Genomic DNA, 25,022 nt, shown 5'->3' with positions numbered 1-25,022 from the left:
CGGTGATGAAGAGGAGGTGAGCAGCCCGGGTATGCCGCAGCCAAGGCAAGTGGTTTTTATTTACTTTAAAAGTAGTTTTATTTCAGTTTTAAGCAATTGTGAATAGCGGGGTTGGGAGGCAGGGGCTGCCAACTCCGCTCCGCCACAGAGTGTGTGGAGATTTGCCTACTCCGCGTTCTCCTCGGAACGCAGAGTAGGCATATCTCTGCACACTCTGCTGGCGGAGCGAAGGTCCCTGCCCGGGGTTAGTGGTACTACAAAAGCAATATGGGTGCCATCAATAGATCCAATAACATGTAGGATGTGACCAAATCCATAGAAATCTACCTTCACAGCAGCAAAAATTCTCACATCTGGGGAACTGTATGTATCTGGCTACATGTCTCAAAAGTGCCGCTAGCACCTCTATGAGTACCCGACGGAACAAAGGTCATGATATTCCACCAGGAATATCAATCAATCAATCAGAGTCCTTTTATAGCGCTACTCACCCGTGAGGGTCTCAAGGCGCTGAGGGGAGGGGGAGCCGCTACTGCTCGAAGAGCCAGGTCCTGAGGAGTCTTCTGAAGGCGAGCATGTCTTGGGTCTGTCGTAGGTGGGTAGGGAGGGTGTTCCAGGTCTTGGCGGCGAGGTAGGAGAAGGATCTGCTGCGACAGTGAATTGAAATAAGTCTGTGGCTATAAAACGCAAAACAGACATGAGTTTAACTAGTGGTGGTATTGATGTAAGAGCATTGATGTGAGATAGGAGGCCAGGCTCCAACTGATAACATAGATTCAAGATTGTTTGTCTATTTAAACATCATTTTGTGTTGAGGTGATGTTCTTCCATGGTGTGTAGGTCTGGAAATGGGTGGTACACATGTGACTGGCATATTCTCTCTTTCCCAGGGTACCTATGTAAGGAGTAAAACAAAAATGTCTTTTGATCACAGTGTGCAGAGTGACATGTGAAGATTAAGGCATAAGTCATGTGTCTGAACAGCAATGCTTCATGAAGCAGTACAAATTCTGCATTACCATTGTATAATCTTCAACATCTACCTGTCATCCCCAAGGTGCCCTTCACACATCTGTAACAGAACCACGCACATGATCAAATCACAACATTACAAGTTTCCACTATATTGAGGGTAGCAGAACATGTAATGCAAAAATCCACGGTGTACAGCCTGCAGTACACATTAGGCCTCTGTACAGCTTTCCTAACCACTAAAATGCCGGCTCCCTGACCAAGCTAATTGGACATGTCAAACTTTGTCTGCCGGCTGAAGTCGCCCATGCGGTGGGCAGTTGTATGAAGCTGGCTCTGTATATACTACACCAAAGTGAGGTATAGTGCGCACAGAGTCCAGTATATTCCCAAAGGGAGGCAGAGGTAAAGTAGGATAGCACCTCACTCTCTATTTGGGATGTATGACTTTACAACGCATGCTATTACAACACATACCTTTACAACGCATTTTTTACAACGCAAAATCCATTACAACGCATTCCATTACAACGCATGACACTACAACGCATTTTTAAAAACTACCTTTACAACGCATTCCATTACAACGCATACTACCTTTAGAACGCATACCATTACAACGCATAATATTAAATTGCATTTAAGGTAAGTATTACATAGTATAGAGGTAAAAATTACTATTCTAATTCCAGGGGGTGCAACAGTAGGGTAAGTGTTGGATAGTATAGGGGTAAAAATTACTATTCTAACTCCAGGGGGTGCAACAGTAGGGTAAGTGTTGGATAGTATAGGGGTAAAAATTACTATTCTAACTCCAGGGGGTGCAACAGTAGGGTAAGTGTTGGATAGTATAGGGGTAAAAATTACTATTCTAACTCCAGGGGGTGCAACAGTAGGGTAAGTGTTGGATAGTATAGGGGTAAAAATTACTATTCTAACTCCAGAGGGTGCAACAGTAGGGTAAGTGTTGGATAGTATAGGGGTAAAAATTACTATTCTAACTCCAGGGGGTGCAACAGTAGGGTAAGTGTTGGATAGTATAGGGGTAAAAATTACTATTCTAACTCCAGGGGGTGCAACAGTAGGGTAAGTGTTGGATAGTATAGGGGTAAAAATTACTATTCTAACTCCAGGGGGTGCAACAGTAGGGTAAGTGTTGGATAGTATAGGGGTAAAAATTACTATTCTAACTCCAGGGGGTGCAACAGTAGGGTAAGTGTTGCATAGTGTAGTGTAATATTATGCGTTGTAATGGTATGCGTTGTAAAGGTAGTATGCGATGTAATGGAATGCGTTGTAAAGGTAGTTTTTAAAAATGCGTTGTAGTGTCATGCGTTGTAATGGAATGCGTTGTAATGGATTTTGCGTTGTAAAAAATGCGTTGTAAGTGTAGTGCGTTGTAAAAGTTGCGTTGTAAAGGTTGTTCCCCTCTATTTGTGGTAATGTGGTCGAGCAGCAAGGCAGTATCAGTGTGGGTTCAATGTGCTGAGAAGTTTGATACCAAACTTCTGTTTTCAGTGTAGCCATTATGGTGCTGTGAAGTTCGTAATCACAAACTCCCAACACCATATACTCTTAATGGCAGCACTGCACTTACAGGGGCCGATTCACAGAACAAACTTAAGACAAAATCCTAAACTTAGTACCATTTTGGTATTCACAGAATGCACTTACTACTTCTGGTATTCACAGAATGAACTTACTACTTTTGCGATTCACAGAATAAACTTACTACTTTTGCTATTCACAGAATGGATTACGAGTACTAAACTTACGTCCGCACTCGGGCCGCAAATTCCGGCCCGGAGGCGGAGCTTCCGGCCCGGAGGCGGGGTTTCCGGGCCGGAGGCGGAGCATCCGGCCCGGAGGCGGAGATTTTGGCCATGGCTAAATCTCCGCCACTGGCCGGAATCCCCACCTTCGGGCCGGAAGCTCCGCCTCCGGCCCGGAAGCCCCACCTCCGGCCCGGAAGCTCCGCCTCCGGGACGGAAGCTCCGCCTCCGGGACGGAATTTCCGGCCCGAGTGCGGACGTAAGTTTAGGAGTCGTAAATCCATTCTGTGAATAGCAAAAGTAGTAAGTTTATTCTGTGAATCGAAAAAGTAGTAAGTTCATTCTGTGAATACCAGAAGTAGTAAGTGCATTCTGTGAATACCAAAATGGTACTAAGTTTAGGATTTTGTCTTAAGTTTGTTCTGTGAATCGGGCCCACAATGTCTAAGAATGGACTTAGACACTGTAGGGGTACAGGGCTCATGCACCTGTACCCTCACCACTGGTATAGTGTACCCAGCTAGAGGGGTGACTGATCTATGCCAGGGCAGTGGCTACACAGAGATGTGTGCCATATCGACTCTTCACTTTGTTCTGCACCAAGACACACAGCCTGCAAAGGCAGTGTGTGAGTGCCAGGGTACAGGACCTCTAAGGGTGGCACAATAAGTGCTGCAGCCCTTAGAGGTCTTCTCTGGTCACAGTGCCCTGGATACCTGTGGTACCATTTACCAGGGACTGACCTGTGGCCACAGATGCCAATTGGGTTTCGGCTTCAATGCAGTTTTAGGGAAAGAACATAGGCCCTGGGTACCTGATTAGCAGGAGCCCAGGGCACACTCAGTCAAAGCACATCAGCAATTCAGCAAAAAGTGGGGGCAACTATGCCGAAAGAGGGCACCTTCTCACAGCAGTCGCATGCACGACGATCACAGCCACTGGCTAACGTTGGGGATAGTGACGGTCACCGGCCAATGGCTGTGTGCACCGATGCTGATGACCGCGTATGTGGCTTAAATGTACGCGTCAGTTGGAAAATAACTCCCTTGCTCCTAACACTGCTTCTATCAAGACTTCCTCCATTTTAGCTGCTGTGTGTCATCTCTGGGAGGAATCATGGCAAACACTACAGGGGATATGTCCCATCCCTTCACTCCAGAGGAGCTGGAGACCCTTGTAGGTGAGGTCCTTCCCCTATATTCTCAGCTCTATCGTTCACCACCAGAGGAACAGGTTACTATTCAAATACAGTTATTTACTCTGTTCAACGTCTTCCTTTCTGTTCCCTTAGGCTACAATATGGCTCTTAGTACAGTAACTACAATGAGTCATGAAGTCCTCCACCCATCCCAACCTTCCACCCCGTACCCCTTCCCCATCCACATTCACTCTTCCTAATCTAAAGCACAATCACACCTAATAATTTACACACTTCAACACACAAAGTCAAGACATCCAAGACACTCAAACATGCACACATTCCTCAGACACTCACCTCCCTCACCACCCCAGCATACCCCCAGGCACAACAGCAACACACACTGCCTGATCTACAGACTCACTTATACCTGCAGAACCCACATCAACACACACTGCCCCCTTCACAGACACACTCATACCTGCATCCTTCATAGCCACATTCCCCTCCAAATACACAACCATACCTGCAGACACCACAGCAACACACACTGCCCTCCACATACACACCCATACCTGCGTCCATCACAGCAACAGGCACAGGCCCCAGACCCCTACACAGACACACCTAGACCTGCAGACGTCACATCACAGCAACAGCCACAGATCCCTTCAAAGATGCACCCATACCTCCAGACATCACAGAAACAGCCACATACCCATCCGCAGCACCCAGCACATCCACAACACTACCACCCAAAAAACATAGGCTCACAGTCACCCTCAGAACAGCCACTTTTACAATAGCAGACCGGCCATACACTTCCACTCCCTCTTCCTACCAATCCGAACTCCATCCCGAACACCCTACCCATTTTCCCCATGATTCGCTCTTGTTTTCCCTTACCCTTAACCCTCAGAAACCTGCCCCCTGAAAGTCCCAAAAACCTCAGCCACACCCATACCTATCCCATCTATTCCCCACTCCACTCCTGAAAACCAGCCTCCCCACCCAATAAACCCATTCCTAAAGAGAAAAAAAACATCCTTAACCCACCCCAAAAACTATCAAACCCAAAAAGCCCCCTCCCAAGGATAAACCCATCCCTCCCTAAACCTCTACCTCCCTCCCCAAGTATAATCTTCAAGATGCCTGCTGTGCCCAGTGGCTGTCCATTTGTGAGGAGGTTCCCTGGCAGTGTCAGTAGAGCAAAGTTACGTCTCACAGCCTTGTACTGTGGCACATCTTGTTTATATGGACTGCCCATTGGCCTTTGTTTTCCTTGATGGGTTGTTCAAGTTTGAGTAAAACATATTGTTTTTTATCCTGCCATTACATTTCTGTTTGATGTTCTTGTTTATTTAGTGATGTGTTTGTATGATCCCTGATTGCTGATCCAGTTGTTGTGGTTAGTATGATGTGCCCTTGGGGCCAGCGCTTGAGTTGGCAGGATAAGGGGAAATCTAGGATGAATGTCTTATTGGGTTGACATCCTAATGGGGCAGACATTGTGTTGGGTGACATGTTAAGTGTTAGCTAGTTCAGCTTGGCCTGGCCACTGTCCACATCATTTGGTTACACTTCTCCCTAAGATGTAGGTGGTATATGTGTTGGATGTTTTGCAGTTAGATATTTGTTTCTCCACACATGGACGGTGTCAACTTGTCATACCTTTGTGTAGTTCTTCATGAACAAGTGTCCATTTTGCAGTGTGTACCTTGCAGCACCTTTATCTAGATATGTGTCACATGCTGTTCGTGCTGTGTTTTCTTTCTTAAATTCCGCGTACTCATTGCCTACACATGCATATCACTTGGTTCTGCTATTGGTCGTCCCTGATATACTTTAGTTACTAGGCACAACGCATATAGAGTTTGTCAGGCATGTGCAAAACCGTACTGTGTACCAGGGCCCCAGCCTTTCGGAATTCGTAGTGTTTCCATTGTGCCTTTGAAATGCTTCTCTCACTGATTTTATGTACTCCCATTGACTGACATTGCCGTTTCATGTGAGTGATGTGTGAGGGTCTAAAACAGAGATGTAGCAGATAAGATGTGTGACTTTACTGACCGTTCCATACAGAAGTTTTTTTTACATCACAACAGAATCTGGGATGTGTTCAATCATATGAGTGCGTCACATTCAGTATAGCGGCTTGGATTTAGTTGGAGTTACAAGGCCTCATGGTAGTTGTAGTCAGTTTAATGTCACATGAACAACATTTGATGAATGGTAACCTGCATGAGTAGTGCAGTTCAGTAGTGATATGGGAGACAAGTGGGAAGGTGCAAATAGAGTGCAGCATTGGGGTTATTGTTGGAGTGACAAGGCCTCAAGATAGTTGTAGTAAAGCAACTCGTGATTGGAGGGTATTTTCAGTGGCGGTCTGAGTGTCCCAGAGCCTCATTGGCCCACTCACAGACTGCCGCGCTCAGAGTTGTCTGGAAGAGTCAGCGGTTCAGCAGCGGCCTTCGGAAGGCAAATCCTCCCAACTCGTAATCAAGCCGTCCGACCATGAAGCTCACTGCTCTCGAACTGACCTCCGCTGGTACATCGGTCCACATGACCGCCACACTCGAAATGAGCCCCTTAGTAACATGGAAGTGTGTGATGCCACAAAGGGTAAAGAGATGGTCTTCACAGGATATGTTGAAGAAGTCTGGAGCTACAGTGGCTTTCAAAGTGTAAAAATATGTGATATCAGAAAGTAAAAGGTCTGAGAAAGGATCCTAATTGGTTTGAGTAACTCTTACAATCTTATTCAATGCTCCGACTCTCAGAAACAACAAAGCTCTGAAGCTCTCAAAAAGCAAACAATTAAAGGAAGCTTGGTTGAAGTATTCTATGTTAATCACACCCCCATAACTCATAGCATGTTCTTCTAAAAGAAGGGAACACCGAGTCCAAACGTGCATGTTTGTGACCCTTCTGGTGGAAACAACGAGCCCTAACCCAATCACACTTACCACCTGTTTAGAGCATGTGGTAAATATGTGCAGGAGCTATTTTTAGGTCCGAGGTGGGGGCAGCATGATGCCAGAGTGTGTCAGTTACAGCTGAGAGGAGCAATTTCTGCTCTCCTCATGATGCAGTAAGTGGGCTAAAAGAGGCCAAGTTCAGCAGCCCTGCTCCTAATTCCAGGGTTGATATCTCTGGGTCCAAAATGTTTTGGGTCTAGAATTTGAAGACCTGGTAGTCCTGGGCCCAAAGACACCAGGTAAGTTCGAATAGCCCGAAATGGTATTCCCATCATGGCCATAGTTTTCCCAGAGATGCATATTAGAGGAAAGAGTTTGACAATTCCCCAAAATATTGTATTTCTGGTGTCCGGAGTTCCCCAAAAGAGATTCAGAAAAGTCATGAGGGGGGTTAATTTGAGAGGGAAGAGAGTAGGGAAGGACCTCAGAAGCGGACATAGACATTATAGCTTCTAAGACGCCTAAACGAATAGAAATGTGAGATAACAAAGAGGCCGAGAACAAGCGGGATGTACTGGGAAACAGAGTTTACAATGATGACTCCACAATGCCATGCTTTTACAACGCGGTCGTTACAATGATCGCGTTGTTAGCACGCAATACCATTACATCGCAAGTCATTACAACGACTTGCAGTAGGGGCTGCACTATTATTGGTTTTAAAACCCAACACCTTCCCTGCTGTTGCGCAAACTGGAGTGGGAATAGTAAATAATACTATTCCTAAATCCAGCACGCCCCCTACTGTTCCCAGTAATATGTTAATATGTGGATGGAGATCTCTTTGAAACATTGCTTCAATCTCTAATCTAAGGGCCAATCAGGGGCGAAACCTAGGCCCCTTCTGCACTGAGGAGCTGGGGCCCCAACACTTATGGGGTCCCCCAACCCTACAAGAGAGCCCTATTCTGCTCAGGCCGGGTGAATATCAGTGAGATATGTTATACTCTTCACATTCGGAGGGTGGGGGGGATGCACATCATTTTACCTTGACCCCCTGGGACCAATTCTGCCAAAGAACATTTATGTACAATATTAAAATACTCTCGCTATAACAATTAATTTGCTGGTTTGTTAATAGAGGTGCTGCAATGACAGTTCCAGTTCCCTACAATTTTTAGAGACCTGTTTCGTTTCCTATGGGAAATATTTTCCAGTCTCTGCTGTTAAATATCCTGAGCACGTCCAAAAAATTGAATGAGTTGCATGGATTGAATAAGGTAAGTTAAGGTCTATTTTCAGTGCAAGATATTGACGAATATTATAAAGTTAGAGCTCAATGTATCCGGCATTTTTAAATTAAAAAGGAAAGGAGGAAACTAAATAGTGGATATTCATATGAATAAAAATGTATCTTACAACCCCCCTTTTCCACAATGAATGCCTCGTAAGTATTTTTCAGTTTGACAGCTTTAGCATGTGTGATTTATATTTGCCCGATGAAGTCGTCAAACTGACAGACAGCAACTGTGGCAGACAACTGGTCTGGAATGGAGCACAGGTTATTGTGCTATGTGTATCCTGGATACAAACAGCCCACAGGTATTACTAAGCGCCAGTATCAGTCGGAGGCCATCTGCTGTTGGCGCTTTGTGAAGTCAGCATTTCTGGGAAATAATGAGTGTTTGTCTCAGGATGTGCCTTGTCTCCTGTAATGACTGCACACTGACATGAACACACAGCTGCAGACAGAAGGATGTTTCAGGCAGCGAAGCGACAATGTTGTGTATTGCAGGCCCAATTTAAAATATGATGGGTCGGGTACCTGTTCCCATCAGTGCATTCATGGGAGGACAATATTGATAGTAATTACAAGTTGCTTGAATGTGTAACAGGAAATGCATGTTGTAATCTGTAATGCTTATCTGAACAAATACTGCTCGCATTACCATACAGAATGAACGCATATACACGTATGCAATATACACTTAAGGCCATGCTGCATACATTATCACATCGATAACAATTCGACACTGAGTTGTTTGCAACTTATTAGATGAGATAATTATCACTTATTCTAAGGTTTTGGAAATAACATGTAGAGTTTGGTGCCTACCACACCAATATCCACATGTTCCTCCTTTTTCCCTTGTTAAATTCCGGGAGGTTCGGCCTGCTGAAAATGTAACGACAGGAGTGAGGTGTCTTGGGCCACTAGGCCCACATGCTGCACGAAGGATCACACAGACAACAGTAGGGGTGTACAGGAACTGGCCTAGGGAACGTGTGCCCGTCCCCTTTTATTAGCAGAGTCACCCGACTGGTGATGTCTGTGATGGGTGTGTGTGCAGTGTGGGGTGCAACAGAGATGGAATACTAGAACGTGTCCAGCATCCCTCCCAAACTTTAATGAAAAAGAAATAAACAAAAGTGCATCTGGAGCGGTGATGGAGTCCACTTTGGAGATCTTCTTGCCGGTGCTCCGGCTCTGGTGGGCCCCCTTCAATCTGGTGTGGGCTCGTAGAGGCAATGCAGGTAGTGACTACCGGTGGGCTGACAATGCTTTGGGCCCACCGCTCAGCATGGATGAAGGTATGCAGGGGACACTGCCTGTTTTGTTACACATGCCAAAAACGTACCTCTTTGAAAACTTGTAGCGCGTTTGGGGTTGGAGAGCTGCTTCATGTATGTGGTGCAGTGTAGCACCGTGATGCTAGGTGGCGCTTCGGCAACTTCCTTTGCGAAGCAACCTACCTGAAGGTGCAGGCCCCACGGTGGTGGAGAATCTGTTGCAGGTTCAGTATTTGGTGCTGCAGTGCTCGTTCTTTGATTCAGCTGCGCTTTGCAGCAGGAGAGACTGGCGTGGGGAGCTGTCTGTCCTGTGAGCTGTGACAGAACTTTGTAGATGGGGAAGCAGGTGCGGGGGAACCTTCTTTCCTTTCCTTGTTTGAATGTAGGGAGCGTGGGGCTTTTCTCTCCAGCGGCAGAGACCGCCTTGTCCATGGGGCAGCGGTGCAGCTATTGGGTGCTTTCGGTTAACTCTGCGGTGTCTGATCATGCTGGGATGGCACTTCTCTGTACATCTGGAGCCACTGCAGCCCTCCCAGTGCTGCAGGCCTTTCCTCTTTCAGCCAGCAGCTGCGGAAACAGGCACGGGGCATTCTGTGCAAGAGGCGGTACATCAGGGCTGGTGCGACCTCCTTGCACTTGCCGGCCAGCGCTGCCCTGCCTTAGCTTCACCACACTTCTGACTTGTGGAGGCGAATGGTGGCAGGCAGGGGCAGCTTGCGATACCACAGTGCGTGGGGCAGAACTAGTATTCGCGGCCTTGTTGTACCACTGGGGTGTTTGTGGGCTTATCCACTCGTTGCCGTGCATCCCTCCTTATTACGCTACCCTCCTATACATGCAGCGACTCACCAAGCGGGCGGAAACGGGATTACCAGACTGTGGGAGATGATCGGACTCTTCTCTCCCACCTCAGGGCCGGTCAGCATAACAGGCTGCTGCAGGTGGGGGGCATGTTTTCGCCAACTTGCTCACAGTAGATCCGGGGGTGCCTCCTATTTGGGCAACTCTACTCCCCCCCAAGAGGAACAGTCAGCACTAATGGTATGCGCGGGGTCAGATCCACTCGTCGGCAATGTGGTGTCTTAGGCCACTAGGCCCACATGCTGTACGAAGGACCACACAGAAAACAGTAGTGGTGTACAGGAACTGGCCTAGGGCACATGAGCCCGGCCCCTTTTATTAGCAAGGTCACCTGACTGGTGACGCCTGTGATGGGTGGGTGTGCAGTGTGGGGTGCAACAGAGATGGAACACTAGAACATGTCCATCAGGACACTACAGGGAGCAATTTTTATAACAACTAGTAGTTAAACACTGTGCCTTTGGTAGACTTATGCTTGTGCAGAGATCACAATTTAACAGGCCACTTGTAACTAGGCCCATAATCTACTCTGCACACCATCTAAATCCAAATTCACATCAACCCATCCACTCCAGAAATGTAAATCAAACACATTGATGCACCATTGCCAGTCTTCTCCACGCTCTCTTTGTCATCCCTATGGCCAAACATCGAGGTTTGAAATTATTCTGAGCCATCAAAGTTGAAAAAACAGCATGCAAGCAGCCATTTTGGGCAGGTCAAATGTCGTTCCCAGAGCTACCTCCTGTGTGCTCTTATCTCCTAAACAACTGTCTCTTAACCTGTGATCCCCGGACCCCTGGGGGTCCACGAAGCCTACACAGGGGGCCCGCAACTGGTTAGAAAATTAAATAATATTAACAGATTAATAATATGTTTAGATATAAAGAATCAAAATTAAAAATTGAAAATTTTACAACACTCTGTAAATGTGAAGAAATTTGAAATTTGAGGTTAATAATTCAGTTAGTGTCCTCAGATTGGTCTGTGGGAGAGGTGCATGACAATCAAATAAAATAAAGTATGAACAATGAGTGGCTACAATTGAATTTAGAAAAGCGCCAACTTCCCCATTAAAACTATGATTGCTTTTACATTTGTTCGTGAATTAAATAAAATATTTAATCATTTATGACTTTATTTGATAAAGCCTTGATTCATTTTTGTGTTTTGTTTTGTGGTTTAAATAATCGACAATTCTTCAGCTGGGGTCCCCAGCTTTCAGTAATAATTCAGTAGGGGTCCCCTGATTCCAAAAATGATTCAGCGGGGGTCAGCAGGATGCGGTAATGATTGAGTGGGGGTCCACAGAAGTCAAAAGGTTACACACCACCATGCTAAACCACACATCCCAGGATACCCACAACTGGGTGGTCAACCAGCTAAGAGCTGACAGCAAGCGGCATCACCTGTTGTGGCCTGTTTGATACTAATGGCCAGTGGACTGGGCCTCCTTCATCTAACTTTTCACCACTCTGTCCATATTTGCCCCGAAAAACACCCCCTAGAACATAGATACAATAATATTTCAGTACAATTTTAATCTCTAATTTGGGGTTATTTATGTCTTTGCTTCACTTGTTTACACTTAATCTCATACCTAATAGCCTTTCATTTTGCACGTGAGTGTGAAGACATAGTTATATACTGAAGTGCAAAATTCAATGTTGAATCTGATGTATATTTTTGTAACTTGGATTTGGGTTTGTGAAACTCAATGTGTGGCTATAATTCTGTTGAGTGTTGGCATCTACTGCCTTATTTCATGCCCTGCTGTAATCCTGATTCAGCTCATCACAGAAGTTGCCAAATTAAAAGCTTTGATTAAAACACAGGGTCACTATGTTGTCCCTCAAGCAATGACTCATTCTGAATCTGAGCGGATAATACCATGCAGCCAACTGACCTTGCTTGTTTAGGAGCCAGCAGGGTCGTAACAGTGAGTATCTCTTCAAAACTGACATATGGTCCATGCAAAAATATTAAACTCAGTGATTGTTATCGAGTGCCAAGATGGTGATTATGCTTTTTACAAATGGATATGTTATATTACATTACGTTACTTTAAATTATGTTATGTTGTGTTATACTTATGTTATGATATGTTATATTATTCTATATAATATGAGGTGTGTGCCAGTCTTGGTTTAAATTCAGAGACTGCAAAATCTGAGCATGACTGTGACGTCACTTGTGATTCACCATCAACACATACTGACTCAATCAATGCCTGGTGTCTTGTCAACAGCATGTGTATTGGCCTGCCTAGTAAATCGCCATAACCACATCACAACCACCTTGAAAATGCGTCACCGGCCCCCTGCAAAGGGCAGAATGAAAGCCACAGCATTCTGCCTCACTCACAAAGCCCTACACAGCATATATCCCGCCCGCCTTTCCAAGAAGAGTAAGATACACACACCAGAAACTGCTCTTGATCCGGCTGTTCTGCTGCAAGAAGTTCACACTCACTGATCATCCTTATGAAAGGTATTCTCTTATTGCTATCACACCCATGGCTGAAAAATTCTATTGAGATTCAGGAAGCTTTTAAAAACCTATCTTTTTTGCAAGGCCTAGTCCCCAGGCTAGTTGTCGCCTAACATCCATGCAGTTGGCTGCATGATGTCCATTGACTTGGGCTACTGGTTAGATACCTAAATCCAGCTCCTCCTTAGAAGGCTTATATGCTAACTCTGTTAGAATTCGGATTTCTGATTGCCAGAGTACGCACCCTGTTCAAGCAGGAACTACCACTCTAGTCAGGGTAAGGTAGATAGACACTAAGGGCCAGATGTATCAAGGTTTTTTGCGTTCGCAAATGGGTCAATTCACAGAAACGGCCTGTTTGCGAATGCAAAAATGCCTTTTGCAATGTATCAAACTCTTGGCATTCGCAATATGGGAAATCGCAATTTTTTGCGATTAACTAGATTGCGAATGCCGTTAGGGAATCTCAATTGGTGATTCTCTAAAAGCAATTAATTTAGCAATCACAAAATGTGAATTTGCATTTAGGCATCGCAAATTACCACCAACTACATGTTGGTGGTAATTTGCAAATTCCTAGAAAAATTCCAAGTTTTGCATTTTCCTAAGTGCCATGTGGCACACACACATGTCCTTAGAGCATGTATGTGCGCCACATGTGCACACTTACCTTTTTTGGGGGTGAGTCAGGTTGGCCTTTTGGCCCCCTATCACCCTTTTATTTGCATTCGCAATTTGCGATTACCAATTTGGTAATCACAAATTGCAAATGTTAATAGCTAATCGCAATTTGCGATTCGCTATTAAGGAATATGGGAAAATCGCTTTTTTTTTCAAATCCTACAGACATTGCATTTAGCGATTCTTAAATAGTGAATCGGTAAAATTCGCTATTTAAGAATCGCAAAAGGAATTCTTGATACATCTGGCCCTTGAAGATTACCTCTGCTCACCCTCTGGTAGCTTGGCACAGAGAACTCAGACTTGTCTAACCAGAAGGCAACCCAACAAGCCCTTGGAGATTGCTAGGAGTGAAGGGAGAGTCCAGTTCTCCTGCAGCAGAGTCACAGAGCAGCAGGCAGCAGGGTAACAAACAGAAAAGCAGGCCTTCCAGATCAGCAGTCCAGTTGAGTCAATTAAGCCAAATAAACTGCACAGCAGTTCTTCTGGCAGACATTCAGTTACAAGTCCAGTAGTGTCTGTTGCCAAGATGGCTGCGTGGTAAATCGGCTCCACGAGCCATCTACATCTATCGGGAATTATTCGCACTTCCCCTGGGGCCCGCCTTACGCATTTTTGTGCAAGGTGTGTGAGATCCACCGCCGAGAGGGAGCCGGAACACTCTTTCCCCGTGATGCAGCGCGCAAGTGAGCCGAGGCGGCCTGTGGCGTGGCTGGGAGGCTGCGGAAATTGCGTGGCCTTCCCACTGGCACCATAGGATCATCGGCGCTACTCCGGCAGGGCGCCGCTGGAGCCCATACTTTGAGCACTGCCTTGCCCCGATCAGAGATATCAGCCCCACGAGGTGTCTCTTCCCCTCGTTCTCGGCACTCCGCATGCAGCACCGACGCAGGCCCACATAACAAACCTAGCAGCATGGAGCCTACTCTGGCCTGGGATAGCAGCCACAATAGGATTACCGCACACGCTACTGAGAACTTGGCAGATTTTCTGTTGTGACTATTGCTGGCGGTGAGTGCAACATTTCTACATCCCCCCATTGATTATATTGGAGCTCTCCTGCCCCTTCCTGCTCCGCCGGGGCTGCCAGTGTGGGACCCTGCCCTTGGCTCTGTGTGTTGGAGGCTGCATGTGCTTTCCATGGTTGCAGGGTCCTGGGGGCATGTCCTGAGGGCCATGGAGGGTCCAGGGGGCCGGTTACTTGTTTCGGAGACATCAACACTGGGTAAAGGGGGTGATCTCCTGATAACAGCCTTATCCTTCCTCACCTGTGGAGCGACTGCCAACATCGGCACAGCAGCGTCTGGGGATTTGAATCTTGGTGTTCCTGGGATTCGCTGTGTGCCTGTTAGGACAGTGCAGTTCACCGATGGATATTGATGGTCGTTCCCATAATCAACCTACGGGCTTGAAGTATCCTTGCAGCAAGGACTGCTAGTACTGCTGCAATACTTTGCAAATCGCGTTTACTGGCTAAGTTTGAGGGCGCTGTGCTTGGGGCGGGCTCCAGCGGCGTGCTCCTATAATTGCGGCCATCCCCTAGCCACTGCCCTGGATAGGGCCCCCTGAGTGTGGTTGATAGGAGGCAGTATCCTTTTTGCACAGGGAGCATTTACATTATGGGCATGCTGGATAAAGCTCAGTCTAAGCTGAACTTTGAGTTACGCAAATTTAGACACAGAGAAGAGGCCTCTGGGACGTCATCTCCGTGATCTGGAGATTAATCCGTGGTCACGGCCAGCGAATTACAGCATATCCTGGCAACTATGCAAAAAAGCATTTCCACAATAGATGGTAAAATTGAATCCTACTCATACAGAATGGACGGTATGTCCGAAAGGCTCGATAAACACGCTGATCGTCTTGATGTGTCCGAGCAGCGTATTTCAGAGGTCGAGGATGTGCAAATGGAGGTACACAGTGCGCAGAAACAGATGGAGAAGGCGCTAACAATGATTCAGGATAAGACTGAGGACCTTGTAGCCAGGTCTAGGTGCAGCAACTTGCACAATACTGGTCTTTTGGAATCAACCACTACTGGGGTCACGGAGGTGATCGTGGAGTAACTGCTCAGGCACCTGCTGGGCACTGAGACCTTTTCGCCTATGTTTGTATTGGAGCGTGCGCACCGCTCCTTGGGTCCCCGTCCTCCTCCGGGCACCTCCCCGCACCCCATCATCACTAAGTTACTTAACTACCGTGACAGAGATGCTGCCCTTAAGAAGGCTAGAGAATTGGGTGAGTTAAGATTTGAAGGCTCCACACTTTCTCTTTTCCCAGGCTTTACGCTTAAGGTTCAGGAAGCCAGGAGGCAATTTGTCCCGATGAAACATAAGCTAAAGGAACAGAATATAGAATATGCAATGCTATATCCAGCAAGACTCAGGGTTGTGGTTAATGGATCGACAAGGATCTTTACGGACCCTAGGCACTTCAAAAGGCTCTCAAAGACTGGAGAGCAGTGGAACAGTGTAAGAAATCCACGTGCTCTGGGGAAGTTGAAGCAGGCTCAAGTGGAAATTTGGACAACAATGATTAACTTTATCTGACGAGCCAAGGAACTCAGGGTTTGCTTTTCTCTTTTGAATGCCTGTTGTTGTTCAGGATCACAATACAATGGAGATGTTTCGGTTGTATTTCCCCTAATATGGCTTAAAGTTGCTCTCACTTATTTTTGCAATGGTTTGGTGGGTAGAGCCCGATCTGTGATATGGACACTTAGAGAATCACGTACACCTTGATGAATAAGGTTACACTATTATTGTTGTGGGTGGTCATCTCCCCTGAGTGGAAATTTACTTCTGAGTAGACGGCAATGCTTTTGTTTGTTGAAAACTGCTATGTCTGGCCACATCCCCCTCCCTGGGTTACTCCCTAGAAGTTTTATGGACTTTTTCAGTTTTTTGTCTATTTACTCACATTATTGTGATATTTTGGGTTGTTATGCAGGGTGGGGAATAGACCGTAAACACCTAGTTGGGGTTGGCATTTCATGGGTGGGGGAGGGTTGGGATTTTGTTCTGTACCCACAGTCAGTGTACATGTTCATGATGTGTAGGGATTTCATGCAACAGTTTTATATGACCACATGCAGGTGTCATGATGAGTAGTCTGCAGCAGCCACTAGGTGATACTCACCAATACCTACCAGGAAAAGTCAGGTTCATCACTTGGAATATTTAGGGGCTAAATAATTTTAGGAAATTGCGTAAAATACTAGCCTATCTCAAACACCACGAAATTGAAGTCGCTTTATTGCAAGAAACTCACTTAGCCCCTAATAATTTCCTCCTTAACAACAAGAGACTGCAGGGCACATTTCATGTGGTGGGGTTTACCTCCCGCGCTAGTGGGGTCCTTACTTGGATCATTCTGGCATCTCCTTGACAGAGTTAAAACAGATCCCAATGGTAGATATGCCATTTCAAGTTGTCACCGCAAAGGGTTAGATATTCAAGTTGTCATCATATATGGCCCAAACTATGATGAGCCCTTACTTTACAGGTCACTGCTGGTACAGATTTCAAACGGCCCAACTATACCTCAATTATTGGGTGGAGACCTGAATTGTATCCTTAACCCCTCCTAGACAGTTCTGGTGGTCAAGGACGCTGCATCTCTGCCGCGGCCAAGACCATTACTGATATTGCACTGCAGTTAGATCTTGTAGATGTATGGAGGGCAGAACACCCGGAGGCGAGTGGATTCACCCACTATACACCACCTCATGACACCTCATGACACACACGCTAGAATTGACTACATTTTGCTGGAAAGATCGTTCCTCCCCCATGTTCGTAATTGCGTAGTCATGCCTCGCACTTTTTCAGATCACTCCTCAATTATCCTAGAAGTTGAGATGCCGCCACAGATTATATCTCCGTTTACATGGAGGTTCCCCCCATATTCACTACTTGACACTGCGTTCAAAGCTGAGCTGGCCACCACTATCACTGATTTTTTTTTACTATCAACATAGATTCTGTGAGGCACTTCACTACAGTCTGGGAGGCACTTAAATTATATATCAGGGGGGGTCACTATTAGTAAACACGCTGGGGTTTTGCATTCCATTAGGTGTAGACTTACCGCCTTGGGAAAATAACTCGTTGAATTGAATCAGATCTCCTGGAGTGCGGACTTTGCAATTGCAAAGGCCATTAAAGATTTGCTTTAAGAATATAGCGCAGAGGCCGACAGTGAAGTTAAGCATATGTGGAAGTATGCTATTTCTAAATCCTATGGTGAGGGGGACAGACTGGGGGTAGTATTGGATGCTCTACCCCGACACCAGAGGGATGCAAGGGGAGTTTCTGAATTAGATGATGGAAATGGATCCATCCTAAGAGACCCTGTGGATATAGCAAATACATTTAGTCAGTATTATAGGGAGCTATATAGTTCACACATAACGGTGGACGAGTCCGCTGTTCTTGATGATCTAGTGCATGTGCAACTACCATGGCTAACCAACTCCCATAGAGAATATCTTATGAGGCCGCTTGATGCAACTGAAATCCGCATTGCTCTGAATTCTATGCGGGATGGTTGCACTCCGGGTATGGATGGACTTACGGTCCCCTTCTATAAAACCTACATAGATCTCCTGCTGCCCCATCTCAGTAAATTTATTTGAAGACATAGCAGACACTGGTATAATGCTGCAATCAATGAGGGTCATAGTCACACTATTAAAACCCGACAAACCCCCCCCAATTGTGTGCTTCCTATAGACCTCTCTCACTCCTAAATGTGGACACAAAACTGTTCGCTAAAATTCTTGCCAATAGACTTTTCCCTCTTCTTCCCATCCTTGTTGGCCTGGAGAAGGCTGGGTTTGTGCCGGGAAATACACTCACCCAAAACATACGGACGTATTTGGTGTCATACAGCATGTTAAACCTGAGCTTAAGGCTGCCTTTATTTTTTGGGACACCGAAAAGGCTTTTGACTCTGTGAAGTGGTCTTTTATGATGCCAGTGCTGCGTAAGATGGGGTTGGGGGTAGGCCTGGGTGATAAATTCCAGTCCGCTTGCAGAATTTGTGGAATTTTGGCAATTCCGCGTTCAGCATAGAATGCGGAAGTGGTGAAAATTCCGCGATCCGGAACATAGAAGAATTTTTATCTTTTTCGCGCTTTCAAAATGCGTGTTCGCGCGCACGGTAGCAACTTACCGGGATCCCTGCGTTCGCCGATGAGTTTTCCTATCCGTTCGCATGCGCCACAAGATTTTGGTAGTCGGCTGCGCGAACCCGCGAGAGTGTGCGATCGCGAACACATCATTTAGACGCACCATCGGACATCCACGGTCACAAACAGGAAACACGCATCGCGAGCGGGCGGAACGAGTGAAACAATATGGCCGCGCCAATTGGCAACCGCATGGGCAAGTTTGCAAGATATTTCCCCCGAACAGGAAAAAACACATCGCGAACGGGTGGAACAAGCAATTCTGCATGCTCGCGGAATTCTGCTGAGATTTTTTACCATTTGCGGAACTTTGCGTAACACGACTACACAAAGCCCGCCCATCCATAGGGGAGATTTTCATTGGATTGGTTTCTGTATTATATAATCAGCTGACAGCAAGGGTTAGAACTAGCAATTAAGTTTCATCTCCATTGCCAATAGCCCGGGGCACGAGACAGGGGTGCCCCTCTCACTGTTATTATTCGCCATAGTCGCTGAACCCCTGGCGCGCTCACTGAAGGAATATCATGGGCTTCGGGGAATTCATTTTCCTAATTATATTTTGATTATGTTCGCTTATGCTGATGATATGGTAGCACATGCTAGGGATCCCGCCACCAACCTTTCCCCTTTAATTCATGTAGTTATAAAATTTGGAGGAATATCTGGGTTAAAAATTAATTGGAATAAATCCATCATACTTCTACTAATCTCCTCGATGGTCCCCTTTAACTTAGATTTCCCTTTACAATGGACTAATGAGTCAGTCAGATACTTGGGTATACAGTTCCACGCTGATCCAGAATTGGTGCGTTGTGACAACTATGGTAGGGCAATCACTAAGCTAGAAAGCGATATTGAGAGGTGGATCAAGCTGCCACTCTCCCTGGCGGGCCGCATATATCTGATGAAGATGATAGTCTTGCCTAGACTGCTGTATCTCTTCACTAACATACCCATGGTGGTTGTGCAGCAATTTTTAAAAAAACCTCAAGGCCTTGATGGTTAGGCTGGCAAGGGCAGGAAAATCTCCTAGGGTCAAGATGGATACACTCACGCTTCCATATTCTATGGGTGGACTGGGCGCCCCAGACCTCGAGCTATACTACAGAGCTGCTCAGTGCTCACATGCTTATTTCTGGTGCCATGGACCGCTAACTCTCCCGCACCTTCTCATAGTGAGAATTGCATCGAATCTGTCCCCACTCCCTAGACAACTCACTCAGCCCCCCAACAGGCATTATGGCTTTCTCAACTCTATCAACTCAACGGGTCATGCATGGAGTGAGCTACTAAAGAGGCAGGTATGCACTCTGCTTTGTTCCCCACTGCTCCCACTGGATTGGTATCAATGGTTTTCATTGGGTTCTGAAGTAGCTGTCACGAAAGTGCTTAGAAATGTTCAGATCCATAATATGGGGGATTTCTTTTCTGGGGGTAGAGCTCGGACTTGGGATGAGGTTTCCCCTGTAGATCACAGTGCTAGCACCTTAACGCAATTTCACTACTTCAGGGCACGGCATGTTCTGAGGGCACTGCTGGAAGATGAATATTTAGAGCATCTGGCTTTCTTGTCTTTCGCTTACCTTCTACGCGCCAAGTCCCTGTATAAGCTAGTCTCCAATACATACATCATGTCCCAGGAATATTGCCGCACTAATTATTCTCCGCTAAGAGCGCAGCGGCAGGCCGACGTGAAGGTTCCTATCGATAATAGTCAATAGTCAATGCAAGTACAGCTGCAAGGTCACCCAATCAGGGTCTTTAAATGGCAGGCATAGATTAATACATTTTAGGTTTTTAAATTGAACATATGCTACACCTGCTCATCTCCATAGATACGGATTAAAAAAAATACCTTTGATTTTGGGGGTGGCTTCAAAGCAGCTCTCTAAATTGCACAAGTATCCCTTTCAACCAAGTCCTGTCTGCCCGGCAATCTGGGGGGGCAGGGTAAACAGTTGTTTGTGTGGGGACAAGACACTGCCTATTCAAGTGAAGTACTAGCCCCTCCATTCCATCCTGCCAGGCTAGGACACCAGAATGCAAATGTATACAGATGGGTACTCACACACATCTCTTTTTCCTGTGTTGTGGTTTTCTAGAGGGAGTTCTCAAGGTGTAGCTGTCACACAGTCCAGACATGTATTGGAGACAGGCTACAAAGCACCCATAGGTATAAGCACAGGGAAATGTCCACATTCTAAAAGTGGCAGTTCTAAAATACTAATGCTAAATCCAACTTTACCAGTAAGGAATATTTGTCATTACCATTCCAAACATATGAAACATGAAAAAGCTACTGTTCTCTGATCATTAATTACAGCTTAAAAGTGTATTAAGGAATTTCCAATGCTAACCTATCAGAGGAGAAGGCCTCCTGGTAGTGAAAAACAAAATAGGCTGTTAGTTACCACCAAGACAAGCAAAACATACCAGTACACGTATGTCATACCTTTTGTTGACACAGCACCCTGCCTTTAAAGCTACCTAGGGTGTCTTATGTGTTATAAAGGGGAGTTTCAAGCTTGGCAAGTCGTTTTTAATGCCAAGTTGAAGGGCAAGCATGGCAAGTAGTTTTTAATGCCAAGGCAAATTGTCAAAAACCTGTGTAGTGGCAGCTCTGAAGCAGATTTGAAAGACTTTTTCTCTGGGTGGCATAACCAGTGCTGCAGATCCTCTAGTAGCATTTCCCTTACAGGCCATGGGAACATGGTACACCAATTTACAAGGAACTTACAAGTAAATTAAATATGGCAAACAGGTGAAAACCAATTATACCGTGTTTAAAGGAGAGAGCACATGCACTTTAGCACTGGTCATCGGTGATAAATACCTAGAGTCCTAAAGCCAACAAAAAGAATGTACAAAAAAGAGGAGGAAGACAAAACGTTTGGGGTGACCACTTCAGAGAGGGCCATTTCCCAACAATTTTCTATCTTGGTTATGTTGTAATAGTAATCCCACCTCTCAAGGAGTAAATGTAATCCATCATTGTGCCTTCTCCTGCAGAACCCATCAATAACTGGGGTCAAGTATTCATCATAACATGGGAGTTGTTTTTATGGATTGACGATGGATATCATCATAACATAAGAATTTGTAAAGCACACGTTCGCCCATAAGGGTATCTTGGTGCTGGATAACAGATATTGTTACCCAACTCAATGGGACTCATTTTATCGACCTCAGTTGGATGAAAGGCTGAGTGGACCTGCCAGGATTTCAACCTGTGACCATGAGGTTGAACATAGGCACTTGCAGTGGACACATTAGTCCACTGAGCCACCAGACCCAGTCATTTCCTCATCAATAACAACAAATTAAAGCTCATCTTATTTTGCATTTGTAGAGTAATTCTATGAATAGTGTCCACAAAGTGTCTTACTTTCATGTCTGTCTCATGTATTACCCCCATGTCGGTTAAATCAATTTGCAATCCCATTGTTTTAAACAACTCTGTCCCTGTAAATTTAGAGCAACTTTAACTTATTTGATCGCGAACGGAAAACATATTGTTTCCATTCTTCTATTTAAACCACCTATCATCAGCAAATTCTCAGTGCATATCAAACTTAATAACATAGCTAGAGCACTAGACTATAGGTTTAAACTAATGCAATATTGTTAGACCTGGCATCTTTTGACGTGTTTCCTCTGTCTTTTTGCTTTCTGACCTCCTGGTTTTGATGGTGTGCTGGACTTCTTTTTGCTGGTTTAGTGTCTCTGCACACTTTCCTACTGCTGCTCAGTGTTAGTGCAACTGCTCCTGCTGTAAATTGTGTTTATGGATTGGTGTTTCCTTGGTTGGGATATTTGATTTCGTAGTAAGTCCCAGTACAGTGCACTGTGTGTGCCCAGGGCCTGTAAATCGAATGCCACTAGTAGGCTCGCAGCACTCGTTGTGCCAACCACACAAGTCACCTTTTAAAGGTGTCTCATAACTGCCACTGCAGTGTCCTCACTTAATTTTTACTGCCATGTAGACCTGGCAAGTGCATACACTTGCTAGGCCTAAACTTTCCCTTTTCTTACATGTAAGGTACCCCTCAGGTAGGCCTAAGGTTCCCCCATGGGCAGGGTGCAGTGTATGTGAAAGGTCGGGCATGTACCGGTGTTTATTACATGTCCTGATAGTGAAATGATGGGCATTTCGTTTTTCACTATTGCCTCATAGGCTAATGTGGGAGTTGCTTTGTATTTTCTTACAAGCATAACTTACAAGCATAAATTTCTACTGGGACAAGATAGAGAAATGGAGTTTAAGCTTACTGAAATCAGAATTTAAAAATACGTCTTTTAGTAAAGAAGATTTTTATATTGGGTGTTTGAAAATGTCACTTTTAGAAATGGGCATTTTCTTGCTTAAACATCATGTGTGCCACTGCCTTTTTTGCATTCCTTGTCTGGGTTTAGAGTGACAGGAGCGGGGGATTTGCATTCACACTAGACCGGCAGAAGGGAGTGGGTTTGAGGTGTGTCCTGTACTTCTTGGGTGACTCATAGCCAGGCTGAATAGTCCTGGCTGCATTTAGAGTAGTGGGAGGAGTTGCCACTTACGCCTGATTGGACTGTGGCTGCCTTCCACAATGCTGTCTTCCCCTCCTGTAGTGAACCTGGCCTAAGCCAGTCAGAACTGGTTTATGTGTGCCAGAGGAACTATGGTTGTACCAACTTTGAAGGGAAATGTGGTATAAATATTGGGGCCCTGACCCCAGGCCTTTAGAACTCTTTTGGATCAAGAAACCTGCCAAGAAGAGGAGCTGGAGAAGCTGTGAGGAGAGACTACCACTTTTCTGTGTGCTTTGCTGTGTTGGCCTGCAGTGGCTGCTTCTGTCTTGAGCAGTGAAAGGACTGAATTTTCTGCATCTTATTTTCCTGAGTTTCTCCAAGGGCTTGAGGTAGAGCATGCCCCCTGTTCAAGAAGTCTCAGGAATAGTGAAGACTTCAAGTTCATCTGCTACCAGCACCAGGAACTGTGTGTTTTGTGCTGCAATGGAAGAAAAAGCAACCCTACGCCGTACATGATGCCGCTGAAGGCTCCGGGACCTGAAGGCACCACAGAGGGCACCACCACAACCCTGGTCTCACCGACGACACTGATCGACGCTTCCACTGAGCTACTGATTGCACCGTGGCCTGTGGCACACACTTTGCACCGCCTCACTTCACACTGCTGCCCAGGTATCCTCGACGGCAAAATCCTCCACTGCCTGCACCGTGATTTGGGGGCCCTGCTCATAAGTTACACGATGCACCGCCCCGTCCCAAACCACAGCCCTGGCTCACCGACTCAGGCACTATCGACTCTACCCTCCTTATATGCCAGCCGCCACTGGTCAATTTAAAAAATGCATTTCTAACCACTGTGATACATACAGTACCCCGACATCAATGCAATATTTCGAAAATGGAAATCGACGCAATATCATTAAAGAAAAATGTTTTATAACTTGAGTATAAAGGAAAACAATTTAACAAACATGACAAAAACAATAAGTATTTTTATACAGATTACACAAATAACATCATTAAATTAAGCCTAAAATAATACAATATGTGTCACAAAAAACAAAAATTCTTGCAAAACATTACGATAATACAAGGACACATCACCACACTATGAGATAAACTCAAGAGGAGGGGCAGCAGCTTAAAAGTAGCACTTTATAGCCACTGTTCTGTGAGAAAATGTGTCTGACAACACCAATCTCTAACACAAGGTAAGAAAAACTGAAAACTATATAGGGCCCGATTCACAGAACTAACTTAAGACAAAATCCTAAACTTACTACTTTTGGTATTCACAGAAGGCATTTAGTAGTAGTAAAGTTAGGATTTTGTCTTAAGTCTGTCTTAAGTCTGTCCTACGTTTGTCTTAAGTTTGTCTTAAGACTGTCTTAAGTCTCTCTTAAGTCTGTCTTAAGTCTGTCTTAAGTCAAACTTAAGACAAAATCCTAACTTTACGACTACTTAATGCCTTCTGTGAATACCAAAAGTAGTAGGACAGACTTAAGACAGATTTAAGAAAAACTTAGGACAGACTTAAGACAGACTTAAGACAACCTTAAACCAAACTTAGGACAGACTTAAGATAGACTTAAGACAAAATCCTAACTTTACTACTACTAAATGCCTTTTATGAATACCAAAAGTAGTACCTTTGGGATTTTGTCTTAAGTTAGTTCTGTGAATCGGACCCTATAAGTATAAACAATATAATATGAACAATACACATATGAAATGTTGATTTCAAAAATATTATAAAAAAAGAACAAGAAAGCAAAGCTGCTAAATAACCATGCCCTTTTATTAACAGGGGAGAACATAGTAGAATACATATCCTCCAAATAAATGAAATTAAAAGAACACTCAAGATCCAGGTACGACAGTACACAAGCAGGAGAAGCTGGGCCACTTTTATTCGG

The sequence above is a fragment of the Triturus cristatus genome, chromosome 5_1 (assembly GCF_964204655.1).
Source record: "Triturus cristatus chromosome 5_1, aTriCri1.1, whole genome shotgun sequence".
NCBI lineage: Eukaryota > Metazoa > Chordata > Amphibia > Caudata > Salamandridae > Triturus > Triturus cristatus.
The sequence above is the reverse complement of the archived record's forward strand: the minus strand, read 5'-3'. Positions refer to the sequence as shown.